At 39.7% G+C, this 27,281-nt stretch overlaps 1 long non-coding RNA gene across 3 annotated transcripts in view; it reads left to right on the top strand.

The window, feature by feature from the left end:
• Nucleotides 1-920: 920 nt before the first annotated feature.
• LOC144377778 (uncharacterized) overlaps nucleotides 921-27,281 on the top strand; it is a 29,800-nt gene continuing 3,439 nt past the window's right edge. Inside the window, exons 1-6 of one of the 3 annotated variants that reach the window (XR_013438861.1) lie at nucleotides 921-1,069; nucleotides 1,290-1,458; nucleotides 1,562-1,653; nucleotides 6,596-6,677; nucleotides 19,393-19,478; nucleotides 24,137-25,720. This is a non-coding gene — a long non-coding RNA (uncharacterized LOC144377778). Of the gene's footprint in view, nucleotides 1,070-1,289; nucleotides 1,459-1,561; nucleotides 1,654-6,595; nucleotides 6,678-19,392; nucleotides 19,479-24,136; nucleotides 26,062-27,281 lie in introns of those variants that run through there. The other 2 variants (XR_013438860.1, XR_013438862.1) reach the window with 2 other exon arrangements.

The raw sequence follows: 27,281 nt of genomic DNA, 5'->3' as shown, positions 1-27,281 counted from the left end.
TTAAAGCAGAGACCATTTTCACAAGTAGAAATTATAAAATGGTATTAATACTAACTACCAAATCTTTGACTCAAGTATGGAAGCTGAGCGTGGTGGCACATGCCTATAATCCCAGCAATTCAGGAGGCAAGGCAGAGGAATGCAAGTCCAAGGTCAATTTAGTGAGACCCTGTCTCAAGATGAAATTAAAAAGGGCTTTAGGTGTCAGTGGTAGAGCACCGCTGGGTTCAGTTTCTAGTAACAAAACAAAAAATAAAGAAAAGAAAAAAAAAAAGAATGCCATATTCTACTGTCAGTTCTAGTCCCTGGTAATAATAGACTGTTGTCTCAAGGTGGGACATGTGCAGCTGGTGCCTGTGCAGTGCATCCATGCACAAATCAAGCACTGTGGGATTGCTGTGATATGTGCCCTATGACGACTCCCTTCCCCATCTTCTTCTCTAATCGACCACTGCCAAAGCTTTAGGGCAGCACTCAGTAACATCACTTGCCCTTTGCTGGGTTTTAGTATAAACACGAAGACAATCTTGGGTTCTGAGGGTAGATGGCAACTTAATTATAAAGTCCTTACTCAGATAGTCGGAACTAAACCTACTGTGTAGAATGAAATGATAGCAGAACCTTGATGGTATCCATTAAATGGAAACTGCCTAACCCTTGAATCTCCGCCCCATGTTGATAAAACTCATTTTTAGTTGATGATCCAAGAGAGAGAGAAAGAGGTTTCTTTAAACATCGGTGGGCCTTCAAGAAGGGCATTAGGCATCAAGAGGGAATAAATGTTCCCTACTCTGGGAGAGTTGAAGGCTAAGCCTTTCTTTTTGTTTGCTTTGAAATGCCAGTCTTCAGTTAATATTTAATCCGTGAGCTAAGGAAGGTAGATTTTCTACCAAATAGAGTTCATTTCCTGATGCTGAAATCAGTTCTTATTGACTTCTACTTGCCCCTTCCTCTGAGAAGCCTTTTGACCCTGGCTTGGAATGTTTAAAAGTCAGCCACATGAAGCTCCATTTGATTGTTGGGAGATGGAGCAGAGTCTGTGCTTGGTCTGAGAGCAGCAATGGGAAAGGTCAGTCCTCTTGTTCCATCAGAACTCACATCTGTTAACCTCCGGGGCATCACACCCAAACCATCTGCTTGACCAGTATTTGCTGGGAGGATTGGGAGTGTGGTGAAAGGGGCAAGGGGTGAATTGGAAACTCTCAATCCTGCAATACTAAGGAATGAACCCAGGGGCGTTTTACCACTGAGATACATCCTCATTCTTTTTTATTTTTTTATTTTGACAGAGGATCTCACTAAAGTTTCCCGGGCTGGCATTGAACCTGTGATCCTCCTGGCTCAGCCTCCAGAGTCACTGGGACATAGGTATGCGCCATCACAATGGCTTCAAAACCTTCCATAGGCTTCTCAGGATGCTCAGAAGAATCCAGGTTCAATGGGTACATGAAATCCATGGTGAGACCATTTCTATCCTCGTTAGATTGAAGGATAGTTAAAAGTGAAACTGTGGGTTACCGGAGCAAAGCTAAATAATTTTCTTTCTCTTGAAATTTTGTAGAAAGGATTAAGAAAAACCTTGAGACCTTGTAAATGCATGCAATTTGGCCATCAGTCTCAAAAAGTAAAATATCTTTGGTGATCAAAACAAAAGTAAGTACCTCAAATATTTTTTCTTTTTTTTCTTTCTTTCTTTCTTTTTTTTTTTTTTTTTTGGTCATGGGGATTGAATCCCAGGGTGCTTTAACACTGAGCTAAATCTCCAGTGCCCTCCCCACTTTTATATTTTGAGACAGGGTCCCACTAAGTTGTTGAGGCTGTCCTTGAACTTGAGATCCTCCTGCCTCAGCGTTTCCAGTCTCTGGGATTATGTGCATGGGCCACCATGCTCAGCTCAAATACTCTTCATTCAAATTGTCAACATGACCCCGTGGGAAGGGAGTAAAGAGCATTTCTACATTGAGAGAGACATCACTATCTCCCATCCTGTATTTGAGTTCTGTCTTTGTGAGCAGAACTAGCATAGAAAATAGACTTTCTGTGCATTTGTTTTCATAATCCTCCATTCCCGACACAGTAGAATCAATTGGAAATTAAAATATATCCTGCGGTTCGTCTCAGCCCTGGAGATTTGTATTCAGTTGGTCTGCAGGTGGAGTCCAATGACTGATATGGTTTGAAAGTCTCCCAGAGGGTTTAATGTGAAGAAATGTCGAGGATCACTGATTTGAAGGAAAATCATGATGTTTTTGTATAGCTGGTGATTACTTCTAATCTCAGAAGCTAATATTCAAAAGAACCCTCTAGGTTGAGAGAGGAGGATTAGAAGACAGACTTTTTTTACAAGAGTGATTCAGTGAAGGAAAGAAATAATATCTAGACTGGGTTTCTCAACCTCAATACTTGACATCTGGGGCCAGATCCTTCTTTGTTGAGCTGTGAGGGCTGCTCTGTGCATTAACTGCATCCCTGCCTTCTAATCCCTAGCTGCTGTGTTGTTCTCCATGTTCCCCATGAGACAACCAAAATGTCAGATATTGCCAGATGTCCCCTGAGATGTAAAATTCTCTCCCATGCCCATTTGAGAATCACCAATATAGACAGAGTGTTGGTTTTCTCTCCATCTTTATCTAAATCTGTTCTATCTTCCCTGAAGTTAAAAATCTGGTTAAGTTTAAACCCATATGAAACTGACAGAAAAGTTACCAGCTACGCTGAAGGCCAGGAGGGTTCTGTCTAATGATGTAAACAGCCATTCTCATGAACACTTTGGAATCTGGGAAGCATGCAAAATGAAAGTTTTTCATCTTTTTAAATGAGGAGTTGAGAATCTTACTATAATTTTATCTTTTGGAGGGAAATAAGAGCTTAGATCTAAGATTAGCTTTTTTTTTTTCAAAATACAAACCACAATAAAACCAAAAGATTTTAAATAAAATATAACAAAATGGATAAAAAATTAAAGCCACAAGAGCTTTTTGAAACAGAAATATTCAAGAGACTTAAGAGAATAATTTTGATGCAATTTGATTTAAATTTACTTCTTAAAATATCGTTAGATTGACTAACGTCTCTCTTTTTCTTTTGACCAAAAGGAATAAGCAAGTCTCTGAACTAATATAAGATGAAAAGACTTGGGGCTTGGGGCATATGGCAAGCATGCTGCCTTGGGTTAGATCCCAACACCCCCTCCTCCAAAGGCAAAAACCTAAAAATGAGTGTCAGTGAAGTAATTTGAATAGTTCTGTGACAAACCTCAGCAGGATCATTAGTTTCCTCATTTCAGAATTACTTGGTTGACATCAGATACTGCAGCAGGTACCATGGCAACAGAATTTGATATGAGAAGCTACAGGCTTAAAAATAAATTGGAAGCTGAAGTATTAGGGTTAAATATTACTTTTCTTATGGTGCCTAGGGTTTTGTGGATGTATACAGGCTGGAGCTTATTGGTCACATAGTGTGTGCCAAGCCCTGTGCTAAATCCTTCACTCCTATTATCTCCTTTCACCTTCATCATGGCGCCTAAGGGAGTTAGACTTATTGTCTCTATTTTATAGTTGAGGAATCAGGGGCTGAGCTTGGAGTGTTAACTGTCCCATGATCTCAATGCTGGTGAGGAGTGTTAAGTGCTCATCTCAGAAGTTCCCAGATTTTTGGTTCCCAGTGCACAAAGGACAAAAGAAACACTTAACATTTATTAGTCAGTGTCAAACAACTTTACAATGATTTCTGTCCTAACCACTTAGTCATCTTTCACAAAGGTAATATACATAAATTGAAAGAAAAAAAATATATTTTATTTCATTCTTCAGTGACCACAGTTCCACAGTAAGAGGTAGACCCATCGAGTGCACAGAGCTTTCCAAACTCAGAATCAAATCCGACTGTGACACCCTCATTTTCTGATCCACACTGAGTTTTGCACAGTACCTGCTTTTAGTACAGCAACCGCCAAAGGCCTAGTGTTGCCAACACATGGCATTATCAAAAGGAATGCAATGGGATCTAATGTTGAAGCTGTGAACTGCTTTGAGCTAGTTGTTCACACTTTGTCTGACAGATGTCAAAGTATTGGTGTGATTTTCTCAAAAATTTGAAAGGTATGCAGAGTTTGGGAACTGCAGGTCTAATTCACTCCACTAAGCTACGAGTCCTTTGGCAGGCAGCCAGGTTCTTTTCTTGATCCTTGTATACTTACCTCTAGCAGTGTCTAGCACATAGCAGGAGTCAACAGGTAAAAGCAGAGACCGACCGGAATTGCTCCCAATCTTAGCTCCACCTCTCACTCTATAGGAAGGTTTAAACTAGGGGAAACTTTTTTCCCCCCCGAAGCTTATTGATTGCAGGTTTTCCTCCTTCCAGGCGTCATCTTAAAGTGGCTTCTAAGAGCCAGGGAACTCAGAGCTCATTGCTGTTACCTATTTGAACTAGCAAAGCCAGTACTAGGCAAGCAAATCTACCCACACAAAGTCAAACTCTCTGGTGCCCTCACTGATCTTCACAGCTGTCCCCGAAAACAGCAGCTCCAACAGTCACACATTTGTGCCTCCAAGGCTCTGGCATAGGAAAAGAATTCAGAGAGAGAGAGAGAGGTGAGGAGAAGTTTGCAATTACGACAGAGTGACCTTAACAGAAGAACACACTTGCATTGGTTCCCTCAACCCTGATACATCTGTAGATTTACTTAAATAGAGGTCTGGGTTTTTCCAACTCTCAGCCTCCCATTCTATGTGTATGGCTGAAAGCAACCACCATTTACTCCCCTTGGAAATCATATTGTTCATTTCATCTCCCAGGAATACAGCCCGCAATTGGTCATTTCTCTCTTTTTCTTCCTCAATTGATTCTTACAGTTAGTCTGTCCTTTGGTTTCCTTAACATTATGGCTGCTGTTGAGACCAAATTAACAAATATGTCCACGAAAAGCACATGATATTTTTTCTCAACAGTCCTATTCCTAAATACTTACATGGATATAGCCCCATGTGTGAGAACATAACACAGACACTGATGTATTAAGTACAGCGGTATTTGTAATGACATGATTAGAAGTAGCCTATATATCCTTTAATAAGGAATTATGACATGTTTATACATAAAATATTAAGTAGTCTTTTCAAAGCAAGAGTCAGTAGACTTCTGCAAATGGCCAGACGGTAAATATTTTAGCTTTTGCAGACCATACTGTCTCTGTCACAATTACTCAATTCTGCCATTGTAGCACAAAAGCATTTCTAGACCATGTGTAAGAGAATAGATGTGGTTGTGTTCTAATAAGACTTTTATTTACTAAAATAGGTAGAGAGCAGATTTGATTGTGAGCTATCATTTGCTGACTTATAAGAATGAGGCAAGTCTAGAATACAACTAAGGAAATACATCCAAGAATTATTTTTAAGTTAAGTAAACCAAAGAGGGAAAAAATACTAAGATGTATGTAAATGCATAGAATACTCTGGAAGGTTATGCAAGAAACTATAGACATGGTTGCATCTGGGGGCAGGAACTTGAAGGCAGGAGGAAAGGGCGATGGGGATCCTTTTCAGTGAATATTGTTTTGCTCCTATTGGAATTTGAATTATGCACATGTATTACTTATTTAAAAGAAATGCACTTTTAAAAAGAGGATTCAAGATGGGCATGGTTTTACACACCTGCAGTCTCAGCTACTTGAAGGCTAAGGCAGGGAAGACCACAGGGTAGAGGCCAGTCTCAGCAACTTAGTGAGACCATGTCTCAAAATACAAAATTAAAAAAAGGTCAAGGGTATAGCTCAATGGTAGAACACTCTGGGTTCAATCTTCTGTACCACAAAAATAATAATGATAATAATAGTTAATTAATTTTTTTTAAAAAGTATATTTGTGTTACCAGAATCCTAAGTTGTACATCAATGCTGACTGTACAGTCAGCACTCCTCAGTCTAATTCTCCATATTATCGAGACACATTTTGATTCCCAGTTAAACCACAAACTCTTTCAAAGGACTGAATTTATATCTTAACATTTCCTACTACAACATTTAATTTAACAGTGTTTCACTCAAAGAAGATCTTCATATACTTCTGACATGAAAACTGTAATGTAAACATTAATTTATAAAAAGTAATGGTGGGAGGAAACATTTCCCCTACTCCCTAAATAGAAGTTTTGTTTGTATAGGTGCAATCAAATTAAAACAAACTTCAAGTATTAGAGGAAACTACATGTGGGGATCTTTACATGTTGAATCTTTGCATAAATTAAAGGACAGCTGTGGCTGAGTCACTGTGCTATGTTCACCCCTGTCACCTCCTCCTGGGCACACCTGAAGACGTTCCCCAGCTCTCTTCTCCAGGTTGGGGTTATCCCTAAGATTACAGAGAATGTGTCTACAAACCCACAGCCCTCCCAGCTGTCTGGACACCTACACATTAAGCCTGAGTCAGGGCAAGAGTGGAACACACTCCCTCTTGCCCCAGCACAGGTCACGTCCATCCATGAATGGCCCTGCCATGCGTTATTGTCAACCCATGGGGAGATGGTGTGAGTAGATAGAGAAGAAAAGGAGATGTGCCCTGACTGTATTGACTGCTGCCCTCTTATTCTCCAGAAGCGGTCACCCAGTCCACTGCTGGAGAATCGGAAGACGGTGCAATTCTCAGATGCTTGCTTTCCAGATAGTATGCTTCAGGGTGAGTTGCCATGGCAATTTCAACATATCAGAGCCACACTGTTTTTTTCAGTGTCTTCAGAAATTTTATCTTGAGATGTCCAGTGTTAAAATTCTGTCCATTCTCACGGACTCTCCAGGTCAGAGATTTTAATTCCAGTGGCACAGACATCATGCTCTCAATTGTAGTAGTGGGAGACCCTTTTTATTAATGACCTTGGGTGCTGTATGAACAGGGCCCTGGGGGCTGATATGAATTCTGGGTATGGATTCAAGCAATTGGATACACCCTGAGCTGGAGGAAAGAGGTGAAGAAGGGACACCCTGTCATAAGAAAAATGAAATCACCTGATTAAGAGTCAACCACAAAATGTTAGATTTGGAGTGGATCATGAAGATTATATAGTTCAAGCCCCATATTTCACTGATGAAAGGTGGGCTCAGAAAGGGCAAGTGACTTGCCCAAGGTCACAGAGATAGATACTGGGTGGCAAATCTGAGATTAGATGTTGAGTATCCTGGCTCCAATTCCATTTCAAACATTTTCTACGATACTGTACTGCCCTTAAGTGTTAACATGAAATGGAAATCCCAGTTAGCACAATTTCTCAATTAAAAAAAGAAAAGAGGGCCTGCCTTCCTTTAATTCATTGCTAAAGAATTGCATCCCATTTTTTTATTGGTTGTTCAAAACATTACAAAGCTCATGACATATCATCTTTCATACATTTGATTCAAGTGAGTTATGAACTCCCATTTCTACCCCAAATACAAATTGCAGAATCACATCAGTTACACATTCACAATTTTTACATACTGCCATATTAGTGACTGCTGTATTCTGCTGTCTTTCCTATCCCCTACTATGCCCCCTCCCCTCCCCTCCCATCTTCCCTCTCTACCTCATCTGCTGTTGTTCAATTCTCTCCCTTGTTCCCCACCCCCCATTTCCCCTCACAACCTCTTATATGAAATTTTGTATAACATTGAGGGTCTCCTACCATTTCCATATGCTTTCCCTTCTCTCTCCCTTTCTCTCCCCCCACTCATCTCTGTTTAATGTTAATCTTTTCCTCATGCTCTTCCTCCCTGTTCTGTTCTTAGTTGCTCTCAAAAAGACATTTGGCATTTGTTTTTTAAGGATTGGCTAGCTTCGCTTAGCATAATCTGTTCTAATGCCATCCATTTCCCTGCAAATTCTATGATTTTGACATTTTTTAGTGCTGTGTAATACTCCATTGTGTATAGATGCCACATTTTTTTTTATCCATTCATCTATTGAAGGGCATCTAGGTTGGTTCCACAGTCTAGCTATTGTGAATTGTGCCACTATGAACATTGATGTGGCAGTATCCCTATAGTACGTTCTTTTAAGATCCTCAGAGAATAGTCCAAGAAGGGCGATAGCTGGGTCAAATGGTGGATCCATTCCCAGCTTTCCCAGGAATCCCCATACTGCTTTCCAAATTGGCTGCACCAATTTTCAGTCCCACCAACAATGTACAAGTGTACCCTTTTCCCCACATCCTCGCCAATACTTCTTGTTGTTTGACTTCATAATGGCTGCCAATCTTACTGGAGTGAGATGGTATCTTAGGGTGGTTTTGATTTGCATTTCTCTGACTGCTAGAGATGGTGAGCATTTTTTCATGTACTTGTTGATTGATTGTATGTCCTCCTCTGTGAAGTGTCTGTTCAGGTCCTTGGCCCATTTGTTGATTGGGTTATTTGTTTTCTTATTGTTTAATTTTTTGAGTTCTTTGTATATTCTGGATATTAGGGCTCTATCTGAAGTATGAGGGGTAAAAATTTGTTCCCAGGATGTAGGCTCTCTATTTACCTCTCTTATTGTTTCTCTTGCTGAGAAAAAATTTTTTAGTTTAAGTAAGTCCCATTTGTTGATTCTTGTTATTAACTCTTGGGCTATGGGCATCCTATTAAGGAATTTGGAGTCCGACCCCACAGTATGTAGATCGTAGCCAACTTTTTCTTCTATCAGACGCAGTGTCTCTGATTTGATATCTAGGTTCTTGATCCATTTTGAGTTAACTTTTGTGCATGGCCAGAGAAAGGGATTCAGTTTCATTTTGTTGCATATGGATTTCCAATTTTCCCAGCACCATTTGTTAAAGATGCTATCTTTCCTCCATTGCATACTTTCAGCCCCTTTATCAAATGTAAGAAAGTTGTACTTTTGTGGATTGGTTTCTGTGTCCTCTATTCTGTACCATTGGTCCACCTGCCTGTTTTGGTACCAGTACCACGCTGTTTTTGTTACTATTGCTCTGTAGTACAGTTTGAAATCTGGTATCGCTATACCTCCAGGTTCACACTTCCTGCTTAGAATTGCTTTTGCTATTCTGGGTCTTTTGTTTTTCCATATGAATTTCATGATTACTTTATCTATTTCTACAAGAAATGCTCTTGGGATTTTGATTGGCATCGCATTAAACCTGTAGAGAACTTTGGGTAATATCGCCATTTTGATGATGTTAGTTCTGCCTATCCATGAACAGGGTACATTTTTCCATCTTCTAAGATCTTCTTCATTCTCTCTCTTTAGGGTTCTGTAGTTTCCATTGTATAAATCTTTCACCTCTTTTGTTAGATTGATTCCCAAGTATCTTATTTTCTTTGAGGATATTGTGAATGGAGTGGTTTTCCTCATTTCCACTTCAGAAGTTTTGTTGCTGATATACAGGAATGCCTTTGATTTATGCGTGTTGATTTTATATCCTGCCACTTTGCTGAATTCATTTATTAACTCTAGCAGTTTCTTTGTAGACCCTTTTGGGTCTGTTAAATATATTATCATGTCATCCGCAAATAGCGATAATTTAAGTTCTCCTTTTCCTATTTTTATGCCTTTAATTTCTTTTGTCTGTCTAATTGCTCTGGCTAGTATTTCAAGAACTAAATTGAATAGAAGTGGTGATAGAGGGCATCCCTATCTTGTTCCAGATTTTAGAGGGAATGCCTTCAGTTTTTCTCCATTTAGGATGATGCTAGCCTGAGGTTTAGCATATATAGCTTTTACCATGTTGAGGTAAGTTCCTGTTATCCCTAGTTTTTCTAGTGATTTGAACATAAAGGGATGCTGTACTTTGTCGAGTGCTTTTTCTGCATCTATCAAGATGATCATATGGTTCTTATCTTTAAGCCTATTGATGTGGTGGATTACATTTATTGATTTCCGTATATTGAACCAGCCTTGCATCCCAGGGATGAATCCTACTTGATCATAATGCACAATTTTTTTGATATGCTTTTGTATTCAATTCGCCAGGATTTTATTGAGAATTTTTGAATCAAAGTTCATTAGATATATTGGTTTGTAGTTTTCTTTCTTTGAAGTGTCTTTGTCTGGTTTCGGGATCAGGGTGATGTTGGCCTCATAGAATGAATTTGGAAGAACTCCTTCTTTTTCTATTTCTTGAAATAGCTTGAAAAGTATTGGTATTAATTCTTCTTTTGAAGGTTTTGTAGAACTCCGCTGTATACTCATCCAGTCCAGGGCTTTTTTTGGTTGGTAGTCTTTTGATGGCTTCTTCTATTTCTTCTTTTGTTATTGGTCTGTTTAAATTGTGTGTGTCTTCCTGACTCAATCTGGGCAGATTGTATGACTTAAGAAATTTATCAATATCTTCATTATCTTCTATTTTATTGGAATATAGGATTTCAAAATACTTTCTAATTATCTTCTGTATTTCTGTAGTGTCTGTTGTGATATTGCCTTTTTCATCCCGTATGTTAGTAATTTGAGTTCTCTCTCTTCTTCTCTTCATTAGCATGGCTAAGGGCCTGTCAATCTTATTTATTTTTTCAAAGAACCAACTTTTAGTTTTATCAATTTTTTCAATGGTTTTTTGGTCTCAATTTCACTGATTTCTACTCTAATTTTAATTATTCCTTGTCTTCTACTACATTTGCTGTTGTTTTGCTCTTCATTTTCTAGGTTTTTAGAGGTGTAGTGTGAGTTCATTTATTTGTTGTTTTTTTCTTTTTTTGAGGAAAGAACTCCAAGAAATGAATTTCCCTCTTAAAAACTGCTTTCATTGTGTCCCATAGATTCTGGTATGTTGTGTCTGTATTGTCATTTGTCTCTAAGAATTTTTTTTATCTTCTCCTTTATGTCTTCTGTAACCCATTGATCATTCAATAACATATTGTTCATTTTCCATATGATGTAGGATTTTTCCTTCCTTCTTTTATCATTGATTTCCAGTTTCATTCCATTATGATCAGATATGGTGCATGGTATTATCTCCACACCTTTATATTTACTAAGAGTCACCCTATGGCATAATATATGGTCTATCTTTGAGTAGGATCCATGTGCTGCTGAGAAGAACGTGTATCCACTTGATGATGGTTGACATATTCTATATATGTCGGTTAAGTCTAGGTTATTGATTGCGTTATTGAGTTTTATAGTTTCTTTGTTCAGCTTTTGTCTAGAGGATCTGTCCAATGGCAAGAGCGGTGTGTTGAAGTCACCCATAATTATTGTGTTGTGGTCTATTTGACTCTTTTTTTTTTAAGAGAGAGGAGAGAGAGAGAGAGAGAGAGAGAGAGAGAGAGAGAGAGAGAGAATTTTTTTAATATTTATTTTTTAGTTCTTGGTGGACACAACATCTTTGTTGGTATGTGGTGCTGAGGATCAAACCTGGGCCGCACGCATGCCAGGCGAGCGTGCTACCACTTGAGCCACATCCCCAGCCCCTATTTGACTCTTGAACTTGAGGAGAGTTTGCTTTATGAACGTTGCAGCACCATAACAATTATCAATTTTATGTTTGGTGCATAAAATTGATAATTGTTATGTCTTGATGGTGGATGGTTCCTTTTAACAGTATATAGTGTCTTTCTTTATCCCTTTTGATTAACTTAGGTTTGAAGTTGATTTTATTCGATATGAGTATGGCCACTCCTGCTTGCTTCTGAGGGCCATGTGAGTGGTATGATTTTTCCCAACCTTTCACCTTCAGCCTGTGTATGTCTTTTCCTATCATATGAGACTCCTGAAGGAAGCATATTGTTGGATTTGTTTTTTTAATCCAGGTTACTAGCCTATGTCTCTTGATTGGTAAATTTAAGGCATTAACATTTAAGGTTACAATTGAAATATGGTTTGTACTTCCAATCATGTTTATTTATTTATTTATTTTAGTTTGGCTAGTTTTTCCTCTTTGGTTATTTCCCTCCCTCTTTACTGAGATACCTCCCACTGTTAGTTTTGGGCACTATTTTTCAATTCCTCTTCTTGTAGTATTTTGCTCAAAATGCTTTGCAGTGCTGGTTTTCTGGCTGCGAATTCTTTTAGCTTTTGTTTATTGTGAAAGATTTTAATTTCATTGTCAAATCTGAAGCTTAATTTTGCTGAATACAGTATTCTTGGTTGGAATCCATTATTTTTCAGTGTTTGAAATATGTTGTTCCAGGATCTTCTCACTTTCAAAGTCTGTGATGAAAAATCAGTCGTTAACCTAATTGGTTTACCCCTGAATGTAATCTGCCTCCTTTCTCTCATAGCTTTTAATATTCTCTCCTTATTCTGTATGTTAGCTATCTTCATAATTATATTTCTTGGAGTTGGTCTATTACGGTTTTGGATGTTTGGGGTCCTGTAGGCTTCCAGGATTTGGCAATCCATTCCATCCTTCATCTCTGGGAAGTTTTCTAGGATTATTTCATTTAATAAGTTGTCCATTCCTTTGGTTTGAAACTCTGTGGCTTTTTCTATCCCAATGACTCTCAAATCTCTTGGGTAGATTGCTCGTGAGATTTAAGCATCTTTTCTGTGTTGACTATATTCTTTTCAGGTTGATAAACTTTGTCTTCATTATCTGATGTTCTGACTTCTACTTGATCTAGTCTATTTGTAATATTCTCGTTAGAGTTTTTAATCTGGTTTATGGTTTCTTGCATTTCTAGGATTACTGTTTGATTTTTTAAAAATTTTATCTCCTGGTAAAGCTCGTTCTTTGCAGTTTGAATTTGTTTGTTTAGTTCGTTTTCAAAATATACTTTCAATGCTTGGACTTGCTGTCTCATGTCTTCTCTAATATTCCGTTCCATCTGAGTTAGGTATGCCATGATTTCTTTTCCTGTCCATGTTTCTGATGCTTCTAGGTCCTCCTGTAGATTTAAGTTGTCTTGCATTGTTTGTAGTCCTTTCTTCCCTTGTTTTTTCATGTTGTTCACGTTAATTTCCAGCTCTGTTTGACTGCTTTGTAACTACTTTCTCCTATACATTTGTTTTGGCTTTGTATATCCCTGTTGTCTCTCCTTTGTGGTGGGAGATTATGCCTAGAAATATTGGGCTTTATTGTACTTTAAAGCTGATTCATTCAATTCATAAAAGGCTTCCGGGTTCTGTATGCATATAGTGATTTGTTGTTTGTTCTTAGGACTTTATGTTTAGGTTAGGTGCTATGATGGTATGAGGGTTAGTATGTCTTGGCTACTTTAGAAGATTGCTCTACTGAAGGTGGATACTAACAGGCAATTGGATCAGGGTTTTGGTAGTAGCTAGGTATTTAGGAGCCCTATAGACAGCCTCGAGACATTCACCTATTTGCATTTAGACAATTACACGTAATGGAAGACGAAATGCTTGGGATGAAATTTGGGAGGTAGGGGAATAAAGGTGCTCTTAAAAAGAAAGAAGGAGAGAGAGATAGATAGATTAGAGGAGAATGAAAAGAACAATAAAACTTGAAATGGGAAAGAAAGAGAGAAGGAAAAGGGGAGAAAGGAACAGAGAGAGAAGAAGAAAAAAAATATTGAAGTCTTAGAGATCCATTTTCTTCTCTTCCAATAGGCGGAGCTGTGCCCTCCGAGCAGAGCTTCTGCCCTCTACCTGCCCATAGCAATCCCTGTAAGGCGTCTCCTAGGAGTCTCTCAGACTTGTCAGTCCAGAGCCATTTCACTTCTCCGGCCCTTACTCCCCTTCCTCCTGTCAGCCAGCCAGCCAGGTCCTGTTCACCAGAAGCGGTTCCCCAGAGATCTAGTTACACTTGCAGTCCCACCGTGTGTCCCATTTAAGCCCCAGTGCTGGGTAAACTGGCAGCTAAGACCTTGGGAGTCACCGCTGGTGATATGGGGGGTTGGGGGTCGGGGATCCCCTCTACTTCCCTACAGACACGACCCCTGAGAGGTCCATGAAGTTTCCTGGCTGCCTGTATCTGGATGGGGAGGGAGTCACACACCTGCTAAAGTGGATTCTGCTGGGAAGGAATTTTGTTGGCCGAACTCCAATGACGTCACCTCTCTGCTATGGCGGGCCCCAGGCTCCTTGCCTGAGTGTCCGAATGGAGGGGTGGGACTGGTCCATCCCTGGTTGGCTTCAGCTCCCAGCTCGCTAATTCATGTAGGCCTGGCTAAAGACTTCTTCCTGCCAAGCTGTGTCTCGGAGGCTAGCGGGACCCAGTCAGGTTTGCTGTGGGTGGATAGGCCGGCCGCGCGCTGCAGTGTGCGGACTGTGGCTGGCGGATCTGGACCTCTGCGTCTCGTGGGGCAATCTATCGCTTCAAAAAATCCTAGTAGCTCCTGGCCGGTCTCTCTTCAGTGGAATTTTGCTAGGAGATTCTCAGTTGGTAGAATCTAAGTGTTATCTATGCGTCTTTATGACCCCATCACTGGCGGGGTATTGAAAACACTGCCTCTCCGCCCGCCGCCATGTTGGATTTCGCATCCCATTGTTTGGGGATGAAGGTTTAGGATTATGATGTGGAAAATACCTGGAAATCCTAATGAATTCTTTCCTCTCCCAAGGACTGTGCTACAGGTGCATATAGAGAAAAGTCAAGGGAATTGATTTTGAATGATTACTTTATTCAGTCTCTAAAATGTTCAGTTCTAAATGAGCAGGTCAAATAAAAATACAATATTTTTAACCTAAAAAGAAGGCAGTCAGAAAAATCAGCCATTTCTGAAAATTTGCCTTTTTTTTTCTTTTTTGGTACTTTTTTTTCTTTTTCTTTCTTTCTTTCTTTTTTTTTTTCTTTTTTGGGAATTGAACACAGGGTTGCCCTATGTCAGAGCTACGTCCCTAGCACTCCCACCTTCTTGAGACAGGGTCTCGCTAAGGTTGCTGAGGCTAGCCTTGAAATTATGATCCTCCGGACTGTAAGTATGTACTGCCATACCTAGCAAGAATTTTCAAACTGTTTATGGCATCTGTGCAAGTCTCTAATATTGGAGTACCCAGAGAGATAGTGCCTACCTACCTACAAGATGGTGATGATGATGATGATGATATAAAGAAATGTTCTTGAGTACTTGCTATGTGCTAGTCATATAGCTAAAGCTAAATCACATGCTAAAGGATTTACATTGATTCTCACATTTCATCTTCTCAAGAGGTAGGTGTTATTAGAAACCCCATTTTAACATGAGTAAACTGAGGAATAGAGAGATCTACTGGCTATAAGGAGGTAGATTCAGTATTTACATTCAAAGGGCACTGGAGGCTCTCTGCATGCTATTTTGCACGTAAATTAGAATCACAGCATTTTAGAGTTGGAAGTGACTATATCATCCATTGTCTTCCCTTAATAGATGAAGAAACGGGCACCTAGAGAAGTGGAGTGGTTTGTTCAAGATCACAGAATTAGTGATGCATTCCATGCCTCAGAAGAATGTCCTATACAGGATCCCTGAGAAGGATCTGATATTTTTCCTCGCTTCTGATGGGACATTTTGTTATCAGGTCTCCAGATCTTTCAGGAGATCCTTTTAGCTGTGGATTAATACAGATCCACTGTACACAAAAGGGACAGTATTGTGTAGTGGTTAAGAATCCTGTCTCCATCAACCATCATCTGCTGCAACCCTGGCAGCTTAACCTCACAATGCCTCACTGTGCCTCACTGTGCCTCACTTTCCTTATCTGCAAATTGGAAACAGCAATTCCTGGAGTTGGAATTCATACATACATACAATACAATCAAAGCTCTGCCTAAAGCTTCTGCTCTCTCCATATCTGAGTTGCTTGTCCTCAGGGGCCCCCAGAACTGCAGGGAGGAAAGGCAGAGAACAGAGTTGACTGGGGTTTAGTCAGTTCATTCTGATGAAGTCACCTCAGCATTCCTTTCAGTTATGTGTTCAGCTGAGTTAAAATGCTGGTCTAGTGTAAGCTACTTTGTGTTATGATCTGTTATTATAGATGTGGGAGAGAGTGGCAGTGGAAGTGAGGGAAGTGGGTGGTCCCCCACAGAGGCAAGTAGAGCTCTGGCAGGAAATTGAAGCTGGATGGCCACCATCCAAGAGTTTGTCCTCAGGAAGTTTATTCAGGCTCCAGGTTTTGTTGTTGTGTTGTTTGTTTTTATTTTAGTCCTGGGGATTGAACCCAAGGATGCTCTACCGCTGAGCTACATCTCCAGCCCAGACAAATCAAATCTGGCAGATCAGTATCAGAAGCTGGCCCAGAGAGCACCAGGAATTAATTGCTTGAGTCCCTGATTCATGGCATCCATTTCTACTTACCATCCACTTTACTTTTTTTCATGTTTAATTTGGGTTAAAATTTTTTGAGACGTGGTCAGGATTCCTATGGGGCTTTTTAGTTTTCAGATGCTCTCTTTTCTCAGTTATTGCCTGCCTACTCAAAAAAATTTTTTTAAAAATATATACCTTTAAAAAAAAAGCTTTCTATGGTAACTAGATATCACACATCTTGCACTTTCCCTCACTTTATACTTTCAAAAACTGATAATAGAAAGAACTAATGACCTTCCGGATTTTATATTTTTTAAGAGCCTTACATTTATTCAATTGATTTTCAAAGAATTTCATGCCTACACAGAACTTTTTTTCCTATTTAAAAAGTGAAGTAACGTGTCAACAGTAAATTGACTCACCCAAGATGACACAGGTAGATAATGACAGAGGACAGCTATCTCTTTCCTTCCCAGATCCATTTTCTTCACCACCACCTTTAAAAGGCAAGTGGTGGGTGCAAAGTATTCTGGGTTTAGAGATTTGTGACCTTGAAAAATCACAACTTTCCTGTTGTTTGGGGGATAAGGCTGCTAGGTTGCTATTATCTAGTGAGATGATTTATCAGTCTGAACTCCACTGGGTATCCTTGGTCATGGTACCCAATATCAATGAGCCTCCATGTTTGTATCTCTAAAACCTTCCTTTCTTGGGTTAAGTAAAAATGACAAGAAGCCTTTGCTTGGACTAAGCTCCTGAATTAGGGCCCCCAACAGACCACCCTAAAAATAAAAATGAAGTCATTCACACCAAAGTTCCATGTCACCAAGATGAAACTAAGTTGTTAAGTTGACATTCTGAGAAATCAGAAACAGATTAACAATTTACAATCCAATGTTTTATTTTCTTTCTTTTTGTACCAAGGATTGAACCCAAGGTTTGGCACATTGCTAGGCAAGTGCTCTGCCACTGAGATACATCTCAACTGTTTATTTTGAGACAGGGTTTAGCTAAGTTGTCCAGCCTGGCCTTGAACCTCCTGCTTCAGCCTCTGAGTACCTAGTCTTACAGTCATGTGCCACCATCCTAAACTACAATCCAGTTTCTTTTGTATGATAATGAAGTTCCTTCTGGTTTAATCCTTTTAAGAAGTAATCTGAAATAATCTGAGGTTAACCCATGAGTTAGTTATTTTTCTGTTGTTCTCTCTCCTGTCCTGGCTTTACAAGGAAAGTAGCTTTGAAATAACCAATCCATGTTTTGATTTTTGTGTCTGTTTTTTTCAGTCTTTTTGTTCTGATAAACCAATCTTCTCTGCTTGGCTCATTGGAACACTTAGGTTTCATGGATTGAAGTTGCTTGATTCTGGAATCTAAAATAAAGCAAGTTACCATCTTTAAACAAAATTATTGTAATTTTATTTTTTGATGCTAGCTTGTTTAAGGAACATGAAATGGCATAAGAAAATATCCTTTATTCCCCCCGCCACACACACACATATTGTGAATGCTCAGTAAGTATCCATTAAGATTTTCTAACATTCTCTAGAGCTCTTTAGGAACACATCTTCCGGTAAACTTAAATTCTATTAAGAAAAGTGACGAGACTTTGAATCGAACAACAAAAGAGGTCAGTGATATCTTGTTTAGCCCAACCATTTGGGCTAATTCCAGCTTTGGTTGTCTTTGACAAACCTCATTTTACAGGCGTTGAAGTATACCTGTAGCAAATCAATAATAGTACAAATGTTTTCTGTCCATAAGAATATTCTATATGGCAATGCCTGTATTGGATTATTGGATAGTTTGACAGAGAATATAAATCTCTAAATTCAACCCTCGTTTGAGCCTGTTGTAACTTCTACTAGTTCCCTCATTATTAAGCGAGTTAAATAAAATCTCTGACACATTTATATTATAGCTCCATGAAAGTTGTGCTATATCTTGTTTTAAAAAGCTATCCCTTTAGGGGCTGGGATTGTGGCTCAATGGTAGACGCTCGTCTAGCACGTGCAAGGCCCTGGGTTTGATCCTCAGCACCACACTAAAAATAAATAAATAAAATAAAGGTATTGTGTCCAACTACAACTAAAAAAAAAAAAAAAAAAAAAAAAAACTTGAAAAAAAAAGTTATCCTTTAATGTGTTCCAGTGGCCACTTTCTGCCTTCTTTGCTGCATGGCTACTCAGTTATGTCAGCCCTTCCAGTCTCCATGCACATCCACTGACACCGTCCTAACAGCTGTTACTCATGGAGCGGGCAGAGGGGCCTTAATAAAGTGGAACCAATGCGATAAAAATCTTTGATAACCAAAAACTGAGACATAATGGAGTTTAGAATTTGAAAATGTAGTGGACTTCTGTGTGAATCCTGAAAAACTTACCCGCTCTGCCCTGAAACGAGAAGTGTGTGAAGATGATGCTCTTGCAGGGCCTGTGTAAGCAGATTCTGAGGGTCAGGCAGGAAGAGGTGGGTACTACCAATGCAGAGGAAAACTGGTTAAGCAGACTTTAGGCTCCCTTCCCTTTTCTCAAGGACACTTCCCTAAGCAAGAGAACAGAGTTAATAGACCAAAAAGAATGATTCTAAGGCAGAAGACCTCATGGGCACATGTAGCCTGTGAAACAGAAAGAAAAAAAAAGGTCCAAACTTTTCTCCTTATGAACATATTATGCCACGTTGCTATAATGTGTCTCATAATATATGTCTCATAACTAAGGACCATATATATGATATGGGTTACCTAAGATGATAAGGGAGGTGAAAATTTTTATCACTTTGTGATGCTATGGCTATTGTAAAGTCACAGGGCAATGCTTTTCTCCTGTTTGTGGGGATGCTGGGGTAAACAAACCTATTGCGCTGCCTATAAACTTATAATATAGAACATGAAATTATAGTCACTAAAATTTGATAATGATAATGACTGGTTTATGCACTTACTATAGTATATATTTCATTGTTGTTCTAGTGTGTACTCCTAAAAACAAGGTTATGTAAACAAAAACCATCATCCACCTTATGCACCTTGGCTTCACTGTTTCTCTTGACTGCCTTGTTTCCTCTTGTGCTTGAACCGATCTCAGGTTTTTTGATCATCCTGGCCCCAGAGGCAATAGGCACTACCATATACACATATGCCACATAGCCTAGGTGTGTAACAGGCTATGCCCTCTGGGTTTGTGTAAGGACATATGATGTTTGCATGATGTTTATATGATGATAAAATTGCCTAATGACACATTTCTCAGAAAGTGTCCCCGTTGTTAAGTGAGGCATGATTGTATTCATTTTAAGAGGGAAGAGAGACTGAAGCCACAGAACAGAAATAGCAGAAAAGACATCCCTCTGGCTGAACTTTAAATAAGAGTAAGATACCAAAGGTAAGTCTCAAAAAACTAAAGTATTTTTCACATGGCTTGGTCATAGTTTTTGTTAATATGTCTGGGGTAAAGAGTGCTAAAATAATTTCGTTTTTATGGATCTTCCACAAGATATGGAAAACAGAACTCTCTGGAACCACATAAAGTATTTACCACTCTGGTGATATAGCAACTGGCTCCAAATGTGGTTTTTCCAATTCTCTTATCTTTCTATTAAATCACTTACTTGTATCTCGGTGTAGAGGCACATGCCTATAGTCCCAGCTAATAGGGAGGCTGAGGCAAGAGAATAGTAATTTTGAGACCAATCTCAGAAACTTAATTAGAACTTGTCTAAAAAAAAATTCTAAGAAGAGGCTGGGGATGTAGCTCAGTAGTAGAGAGCCCTGGGTTCAATCCTTAGTACTTAAAACAAAACAAAATCTTAAACTTACTTGTTCATTCAACATTTGACAAACATTTATAGAATACCTAGACTTTATTAGACACTAGACTTGATACCAGAAATGAAGACAGAATAACCTCTCTCTCTCTCTCTCTCTCTCTCTCTCTCTCTCTCTATATATATATATATATATATATATATATATATATATATATATATATACTTTGCTCTTAAGAAACACACAATTTATCAGGATAGATTAACAAGTAAACGAAAATCATAATGTAGCATAATTGATACCATGCTCCTTTTCCATTGCTGCCAAAAGCTCTGTCCTTTTCTCCCATGCCCATCTAATAATGAGGACACAGTCTTGAGAAAAAGGAAAATGATGGTTTGTTGCTTTGCTAGCAAAGGAGAAACAGGGGACTCCTGTCCCAAATGCAGTGATTTTGCCCATCTGCAGGAACAGAGTTTTTTGTTTTTTTTTTTTTTTTTTTTTTTTTTTTTAAGAAGTGACTCAGAGAAAATGAGATTAGGGAGTAGACATTAGGAAGAAGAAGATCAGGGTGGAGAAGATCAGGAAGGAGAAAGTTGGGAAAAGAAGATCAGGGAGGAGAAAGTCAGGGAGAACAAGTTTTTTTGGGAAAAAAAAACATGTAACTTTCAAAACCACAAGGGATATACAGTCAAAGCATCAAGTGAAACCCTGTTACACTACGTCAAAGTCCTATGAAAATACACAGCATGAGGGAGGAGTTAGGACAGCAGAGGGGATGAGGTGGGACGATCACACATGGAAAGGCTCTAGGTGGTGCTTGAGGCACAACTAGAGTTTTGACTGAGAGACCTGTGGAGGTTAGAAAGGTGGACAGAGTTAAGGTACACCACGGAGGCAGACTCAGTCAAGTGCTGTCAAACTAACACGGGCACTAGAGGAGGAGGACAGTGTTCAGGACAAGTCCCAGGATTGTGCCTTGAGCAGCTGCTTGGGTTGGTGGTATCAACTCCCAGGATAAAGCAAGCTGAGGGAAAGCAGGTTTGTAAGGAGTGGATGGTGGAGATCAGGAGTTTAGTCTTGGATGTGCTCAGTTTCAGATGCCAATAAGTCAGCCACACCAAAAGTGACTAAGCAGTTTGCATGTACAGATTAATTTAGAATTGAGAGGGCTTAAACTGAGATGAAGTATTGGGTGTCATCGACCTTGGAGGGACTGAGATTACCCAGGGGAAGAGTGAAGAAAGAAAAAAGTGTGTAGGACTGACCAGGTCAAGAGGAACTTAGTCTCACATTTTAAAGTCTATGAGGTAAACTGAGGAGGCCAGTAAGTTAAGTTGAAATCCCAGAAAGCATACTGTCATGGAAATGCAGATAAAGAAATGTTCAATAAGGAAGGTGCTAGGAGGTAGAGGCTGAGAATGAATGGTTGATTTAGGTAACATTAAGTTTGTGGGTGTATCAGTCAGGGTTCCCCCCAGAGAAACAGAACTAACAGGGTGTGTGTGTGTGTGTGTGTGTGTGTGTGTGTGTGTGTGTGTAAAAGAGACATTTATTTTAAAGAATTGGCTTATGAAATTGTGGGGATTGGCAAGTCCAAAATCTGCAGGGCAGGCAGGTAGGCTGAGTTCCAGGGAAGGACTGCAGTTGAGCGTGAAGGCCATTGCAAACAGAAATCCTCTTTCTCTCAGTGAGGTCAGTCTCTTTCTGTTAAGGCCTTTGATTGCTAGGATGAGGCCCACCCACTTTCTGAAGGGTAATCAAATTAACTCAAGGTCGACTTACTGATTAAGACATTAATCTCATCTAAGAAATATATCTTCATAGAAACAATTAGGATGTTCAACCAAATATCAGGGTATTGCTGTCTAGCCAAGCTGACATATAAAATCAATCCTCACAGCTGGTAAATTCAACCAGAGGCCTTTCTGTTTTAAGGAGGAAGCAAAAGTGAGACTGTAATGAAGTGAGAGTTAAGGGGAAGTAAGGAAGTATATTATTTTTGTAGACCCCTGGTTCTCAAAGTTGACTGAATTTGAGAACTTCTGAAAAGTCTCTGCAAATCCCAATACCAAGCGGCTCCTCATATCAATGGGATCAGATTCTTCAAAAGTATGTCCCAGGCACTAGTAATTTTTTTTTTGAGAGAGAGAGTGAGAGAATTTTTTAATATTTATTTTTTAGTTTTCAGCAGACACAACATCTTTGTTTGTATGTGGTGCTGAGGATTGAATCCGGGCCGCACGCATGCCAGGGGAGCACGCTACCACTTGAGCCACATCCCCAGCCCATGGCACTAGTAATTTTTAAAACTGCTCAGGTGATTTTGATGTGCCCAACAGTGAACCACTAAGATAGATCAGGCTTCTCAAACTTAAAAGTGCATATAAACTACACTGGATGCAGTGGTGCATGCCTGTAATCCTAGTGGTTTGGGAGGCTGAGGCAGGAGGAGTGTGAATTTAAAACCAGCCTCAGCAAAAAGCGAGGTGCTCAGCAACTCAGTGAGACCCTGTCTCTAAACAAACTATAAAATAGAGCTGGGGATGTGGCTCAGTGGTTGAGTGCCCCTGAGTTCAATCCCTGGTACCTACCCCCCAAAAAGTGCATATAAACTTCCCAGGAGGTTGGAGGTGCAGCTTAAGATCCTGTATATCTAAAATATGGAGCGCCTGGCAATGCCAATGATGCTGGTCCACTGAATAGTGAAAGTATAGAAAACCCTTAAGCTAATGGGATATAGCATCAAGGAGAAATTATTATCTCTTAACAGCAATGATGGATGAGTGTCACCAGATGTCCAGACGGACAAGATGAGCTAGGTTCAAAGAAACTGGCTGTATCAATAACTAAGAAAACAGTGAAGAAACCATGCAGCACACCAACATAAGTTTCTGAGATCAAGGGCAGGATGGCTCCATGACCCCAAGGGTCAGCTTCAGCATTGGAAGGAGCAAGAGAGCAAGCATCCCAAACCTCGATATTTATTAGGGAAAGACATTTGATAGAATATTCTACCCAAGTAAGGCAAGGGATTGTACTACAACAAACACTGGGCTATAGCCCAGTCCCACTGGGTGACACTCAATCCTAGAGCTGCATTTCCTTGCCAAGCAAAGATAAGGCTGACTTGCTTTGCACTGAGTGCGATGCCAGTTTCACACCCCCATTACTCAAGGCTAAGGGAATGTGCTCAGCTCCTGTTTGGGGCAGTCCCTGACAGATAAGAGGAGAGGACAACTAAAAAAAAAAAAAAACAAAAACAAAGTTTTGCTGTGAGTGGTGGCACATGCCTGTAATCACAGCAGCTCAGGAGGCTGAGGCAAGAGGATTGCTGAGGGCCATTGCCAAGTAGGAATGACGCATCGAAATTTCCTTGCCAGCGTACCCCATGTTGCTTAGAGGAAGGACTCGTGGAAATGGACTTGCCTTGGACATTCGCTGTGACATTGCATGTATGTTTGAGAAAGGTGACCCTGCTCAAGGACCAGCGTGAATCCAGGTTTAGGGTGTATTGAATCTAAAAAAAAAAAAAAAAAAAAAGAAGATGTAGAAAGATAAAAAAGATATAGGAAGATAAAAAAAGATGTAGAAAGACAAGAATTTTAAACCCACAAAATAGGAAACAAAAGAAAACTAGGAGAGAAAAAAGCAACTAAGGGTAAATATAAAAACCTTAAAAGAAAAGTAGAAGATAGAAATAAGATAAAAAATGGTTGAAAATGTCAAGTAAAGATATTTCAGTTAAAAAATGCAAAAGGCTAAGACAACTATTAGATACAGACATTTAAGATAGAAAAAGGTATAAGAGAGAAGTTTACAGTCAAATATTGGATAAAATAAAAGAACAAGGAGATTATTAGTAATTTTTTTCAAAAAGCCCATCAACTTTAATTTCTGGTGGTGCAGAAATTAGAAGTCTCAGATGAGGGTGTTAAAATTTAAACTAGAAGGAAATTGGTTTAAAACCACATCAAAAAAATTAAAAGGACTAAAGTAATTCTAAAAACTAAGGCAGAATGCTTTTGAAAGACTTAAATTTAAAAGGATCTTTAAGGGGTATATATATCCCCCAAAGATAAACTTAAAATAACCCTTTTTACGCTAAACTTTTAAAATTTGGATTCATCAGGACTTAATGCTGTGGAAAGGCATATGTATCCAAAAAATGTACATAAGCCTAAGGTACTTTGGAAAGATATTCTAACAGGACAATGGAAAGGTCCTGACCCAGTGATTGTCTGGAGTCAGGGTTGTGTTTGTGTGTTTCCACAGGGAGAACAGCAGCCGATTTGGATTCTAGAGACACTAACTAAAGCAATTTCTACAGACCAAAAAGAAGAAGATTTGACTCAAATCCATAACAGCTGATATCCAGAGCTCCAGCTTGGCTATTCTTACACCTGCGACAGTGATTAACCAGGGTGCTTTTTTCAATATCTATTTTATTATCGCATTTTCCCACGTCATAAAGTTCTATTTTATTTTTGAGCTCATACAGACCTAGGTTAATGTTTTTCTGATCAGTTTTATTTTTTTGACTGTGGAGTTTTTAAACATTGCAATGGAGATTTCACCTAGGTAAAGCTACAAGGCCTTTACTATTGTTTTATGTGTTGTACATTTGTGTGCACACTTCTGTTTTGTGTTGTATGTCTGTATGTTGTGCGTATGTCCATATTTTATATATGAGGAGCGCTCATGAAAAAATGGATCCGAATTTTTTTTATTCACGTGATTTAAATGGTTTAATTTAAATTAGGTAAACAGTTGTTAAGGATTGTTTTTAAAGGTGGTTAACAGATCTGTTTGTTTACTTTCACCTTTCCTTTTCATTATATTTAATAATTCTGTTCAGGATAATGTCTCTTTAGCATCATTGCCAGAATTCCCATCTCCATCCCAGTGCCAGTGAAGACTAAGATAAAACCAAACTACAGCTTCTATGATAGCTATCACAGTAAACTGAATAAACTGATGCATCAATGAATATAACTCAACAAGTAATGCTCAATCAAGGACTCAATTTACTTTGGGAAGAAATGGACATATTGATAGACTCCTCCGCTTTGAACTGCTTGCAGAACTTGCTGGACTATATATCACTTGTATGCATTGTGAACTATCGTTTGGTGCAGCGAATTGTGGTAGCACTGGCATATCTTTGCTGATGGTGTCACCAGTGATGCAATTTCCTTGCCAGCGCACTCCATATTAATTGTGGTAGTGCTGGCATATCTTTGCTGATGGTGTCACCAGTGATGCAATTTTTCCAAAGGAGCCGTCAATTGGCTTGGTGTCGTGGCATTTCTGTATCCTCCTCCCTTTTGCTAGTGATGGTCTAAAATTTGGGGGCCAACAGAGGTGAGGCAAAGAACCTCACCCCCCCCACTGGCACCAAGGCTAAATTTGGGGGCCAACCGAGGTGAGGCAAGAACCTCACCCCCCCACTGGTGCATAGGCCTATCCACAAGTATGGCTGAATGCTGGACCGGTAGTCAGTGACGGGTATGATCCAATTGCAGTGGTATCAACCTAAGACAGGAGGCTGACGCCTAGAGGTCAGTTTTTCCCATGACGGGTAAGAACCATATGTTGAATTGGACAACCTACCAGGCATGGTCCTTAAGCCACATTGCTTGTTGTTTAATTAATCAGAAGGGGGGAGATGCTGAGGACCATTGCCAAGTCCTTAAGCCACATTGCTTGTTGTTTAATTAATCAGAAGGGGGGAGATGCTGAGGGCCATTGCCAAGTAGGAATGACGCATCGAAATTTCCTTGCCAGCGTACCCCATGTTGCTTAGAGGAAGGACTCGTGGAATTGGACTTGCCTTGGACATTCGCTGTGACATTGCATGTATGTTTGAGAAAGGTGACCCTGCTCAAGGACCAGGGTGGATCCAGGTTTAGGATGTATCCTGCAGGTTTTAGGAAGTATCCCACTCCTTGGGTTTAGGGCGTTCCCGATTTAGGACAATCTGGGTTTAGGGCAGTTCCAGGTTTAAGGTTATTCCTGCTGGGAATAGGGCGTATCCTGCTGCCTGAGTTCCCGTTGAGTTCTCCTGGAATTCAGAAGGTATTTGGGATTAAAAGCCTGGGGGAGTACGTGTATTTGGCGGCAGAACTTGGATTTCCCCAGAACGTGTGTAGAGGCTGGTGTGAGTTCGGGAATAAAGAATTGCTGTTTGAATCTACAAAGGTGTGAGTGGCTCGTGATCTTGTGCCCAGCCAGACTGCGGCAGAGGATCATGAGTTCAAAAACAGCCTCAGCAAAATCAAGGTGCTAAACAACTCAGTACGACCCTATCTCTAAATAAAATACAAAATAGGATTGGGGATATGGCTTATTGGTTTAGTGCCCCTGAGTTTAATCCCTGGTACCAAAAAAAAAAAAAAAAAAGAAAGAAAAAGAAAAAAGAAAAAAAATAACCTTTTTTGTACCAGGTATTGAGAGGATTGAACCCAGGGGTGCTTTACAACTGAGCTATTCCCCAGTTCTTTATTTAAAAAAAAAAGTTATTTTGAGACAGGATCTCGTTAAGTTACCCAGGCTGGGATCCAACTTGCCATCCCCTCCTGCCAGTCTACAGAGTGGCTGAGATGACAGGTGTGTGCCACCATACCTGACTAAAAGTAAAGTTCTTGAGGCAGCAAGAGGAGTGGATCATGAAAACAGGTAGAGTGATAGAATCTCAGTGGACAAGGAGTTGGGCTGGAGAGAAGGAAGGAGGAGGGAGCATGTGGCAGGTCCGAAGAAGAGAGGCCTGGAAGAACACTGTTTGCCAGGAGACTGCAACTGTCTCTGCACGGTAAGAGCTTAGGAAGCATTTGGAGGATAGGGCTGAGAAGAGACTCCTCGAGAAGATGGCGAATGCTTAAAGAGCCCTGTGGACCATGCCAGGAGTCAAGCATGGTCTGGTCAGTACTGGGGAGCCAATGAAGAGCTAGATGTAGATTTTTTTCTTTTGAGTTTCGAGGGATCACTGAGCTATATCCCCAGTCATTTTTAGAGAGTGGTCTAGGATGACTGTCTAGAGAGATCAGGGAAATACCCATAAGAGAAATACACAAATGAAAACAGATTTGTGAGGAAAACTGTCAGTTTGTGACTTCTAGAACTTGAGGACTTTGAACCATCCATTTGTCTAGGTCCAACTGGCAGTTCTCTATACCCCTAATGCTCAAAGGAAAAAATCTAAGTTAGAAATATACATTTTGGAGTCAGCAAAAAGGTCTGTGTTTAGAAATTTGTTATCAAAATCTCTTGATGACTCTGGAAACTCGGGTAGGTTAAAATTCCCTATATAATGCTAGATGGTTGTATTGAAGAATGACTCAAGAGTTGTTTAGTTAGTTAAGTGCAAAAAAATGGATGAGGGAGATGGCTATCAGGTGATTTTCAAGAGGTAAAGGCAAAA

This window comes from Ictidomys tridecemlineatus, chromosome 5 (genome assembly GCF_052094955.1).
Source record: "Ictidomys tridecemlineatus isolate mIctTri1 chromosome 5, mIctTri1.hap1, whole genome shotgun sequence".
Taxonomy (NCBI): domain Eukaryota; kingdom Metazoa; phylum Chordata; class Mammalia; order Rodentia; family Sciuridae; genus Ictidomys; species Ictidomys tridecemlineatus.
Note: the sequence above shows the minus strand (reverse complement) of the source record. Positions and strands in the feature narration are given on the sequence as shown.